The sequence below is a fragment of the Mustela putorius genome, unplaced genomic scaffold (assembly GCF_011764305.1).
Source record: "Mustela putorius furo isolate JIRA1106 unplaced genomic scaffold, ASM1176430v1.1 tig00537275_pilon_pilon_pilon, whole genome shotgun sequence".
Lineage (NCBI taxonomy): Eukaryota > Metazoa > Chordata > Mammalia > Carnivora > Mustelidae > Mustela > Mustela putorius.
The window spans coordinates 1,568,701-1,571,478 of NW_025422413.1; positions in this window are offsets into that span (position 1 = coordinate 1,568,701).

The following is a 2,778-nucleotide window of genomic DNA, read 5'->3' on the forward strand; positions in this document are numbered from 1 at the left end:
TCCGATGATTTAAAACCCTGGTTTGGAATGGATGGTGGCCTAAGGCAGTGGCGGGTCCAATCTTCTGGTTGTGCAACCAGCTGTGTAGGTTTCTGTTGGAAGGTGTGGGCTCAGGCTATGTGCAACAGAGCTTCAGTGTTTAAGGTAGCCTCTGCAATTGGGGTGTTGCTGAGGGCCAAGCAGTTTGAACCTCATTTCGGGTTTCTGGGCAGCACCATACACAATGTTTTTCTCCTGGGAGGCAGGCAGAGTGCTTCATTGTGGCCCCAGAATTCCCAGTAGGGAGGATTTGTGGGCCAGGAGTGTGAGGACGGAAGTCTGAAAACACAAGCTAGGGTGAGGTTTGAAGCCAAGGGCAGAGCAGGCCCACCCCGCAGAGGCTGAATTGAAATCTCCTGCATCGGAAGTCAGGCTGAGGATCAGACGTTGGCTGAGGCTGGAGTTTCCGCCCGGAAATCGCTGGAAATAAAGCGGCCCACCTGGGGGTTCTGGCACAGTGGATATTTCCAGGAGCAGAGCTGTAGGACAGGTGGTAGCCAGCGGTGCGCCTCCGTCTTTAGGGAAGATGGGGCGCCTAAGTTTGGGGATTACCTCATTTTGGGCACGCAGGTTTATCTCACTCCGAGGGTGGTCCGAAGCGCGGGGGCACCGTTGGCCCCTGCTCGGTTGGGAGATGCGTGGCTGCTGGACTCAGGGTGCCCAATATAGAGGCCACTATGGAAAGGACCCCGGAAGCTAATGGCTGCGAAGCAAGCGAGCATTTGAGCCCGGGCTTCGTGACGGGCCCGGCCCCATGGTATAGCGCCAGGGATGAGACCCCCACAAGCCGCGGATCCGCTGGCATTGGCCTCGCCGTAGCCTGCCTCACTGAATGCCTCTTGGCGGGGTTCATGTTAGGGCACTAAAAATGCCCGGCCAAGACCGGGGGTGGGGGGTCGACCTGTAGACATGCGGCGCCCGAAAAGACATCGCCGGGCGTTTTCCGGCCAATTCTCACAAGCGTTCTGCCCAAGCCGGGATCAGTTTGGGCAGAACACTCGTGAGAATTGGCCGGCGTTTGACAGCCCTGCTTTCCTTGGCCCACGGCCCTTTCTCGCCCAGGGCATGTTGCGGCCGCCAGAAATCGCCCGGAAATGTGGCGGCCCACCAGTGGTCGCCAGTGCAGTGGAGCGTTCCGGGAGCAGAGTTGAAGGACGGGTGGCGGCCGGGCGTGCGCCTCTGTCTTTCGGGAAGATGTGGTGCCCAAGGATGGGGATGACCTCATTTGGGGCATGCAGGTTTATCTCACTCGAGGGTGGTCCGATGCGCCGGGGGGCGCCATTGGCGCCTGCGTGGTAGGGAGATGCGTGGCGGCGGGACTCCGGGTTCCCGATATGTAGGCCACGAGGGACAGGACACTGGAAGCAGATTGCTGGGGAAGCAAGCGAGCGTTCATGCCTGGGCTTTGTGATGGGCGTGGCCCCATGGTATAGCGCCAGGGATGGGATCCCCACAGCCTGAGGATTCGCAGGCATTGTCCTCGCCGCAGCCCGACTCGCGGAGTGCCTCTTGGCGTTGTTCGGGTGCGGGCACTCACAATGCCCGGCCTGGGCCCGGGGTGCGGGCTGCCCTGCAGACGTGCGGCGCCCGAAGAGACTTCGCCGGGCATTTTCTGGCCAATTCTCTCCAGCGTTCTGCCCAAACCATGATCGTTTTGGGCAGAACCCTCGTGAGAATTGTCCAGCGTTGGGTAGCCCTGCTTGCCGCCCTGCTCTCCATGGCCCAGGGCCCTTTCTCGCACAGTGCATGTTGCGGTCGCCCGGAAATCGCACGGGAAAGACCCGGCCCACGTGGGGGCGCCGGCGCAGTGGAGAGTTCCGGGAGCAGTGTTGAAGGATGGGTGGCAGCGGGGCGTGCGCCTCCGTCTTTCTGGAGATTGGGGCGCCCAACCATGGTGATGACCTCATTTTGGGCGCATAGGTTTATCTCACTCCGAGTGTTGTCCAAAGTGCCGGAAGGCGCCGTTGGCACCTGCATGGTTGGGAGATGCGTGGCTGTGGGACTCAGGTTTCCCGATATGTAGGCCACGAGGGACAGGACCCCAGAAGCGGAAGGCTTGGGAAGCAAGCCAATGTTCGAGCTGGGGCTTCATGATGGGACCGGCCCTATGGTATAGCGCCAAGGATGGGAAGCCCGAAGGCCGAGTATCCACAGGCGTTGGCCTCGCCCCAGTCCATCTCACGGAGTGCCTCTTTTTTTTTTTTATGATTTTTTATTTATTTATTTGACAGAGAGACATCACAAGTAGATGGAGAGTCAGGCAGAGAGAGAGAGAGAGAGAGGGAAGCAGGCTCCCTGATGAGCAGAGAGCCCGATGCGGGACTCGATCCCAGGACCCTGAGATCATGACGTGAGCCAAAGGCAGCAGCTTAACCCACTGAACCACCCAGGCACCCTCGCGGAGTGCCTCTTGGCGGGGTTCGGGTGCGGGCACTCACAATGCCCGGCCAGACCCCGTGGGGGGCGGCCCTGCAGACGTGCGGCAACCAAAGAGACTTCACCGGGCGTTTTCGGGCCAATTCTCATGAGCGTCTGCCCTAACCGGGATTAACTTTGGCAGAACGCTGTGAGCATTAGCCGGCGTTGGTCATCCCTGCGGACCGCCCTTCTCTCCATGGCCCAGCGCCCTTTCTCAACCAGGACATGTTGCGGCCACCCGGAAATCGCAGGGAAAAGACGCGGCCCACCCGGGGGCGCCGGTGCAATGTTGCGTACCGGGAGCAGAGTTGAAGGTCGGCT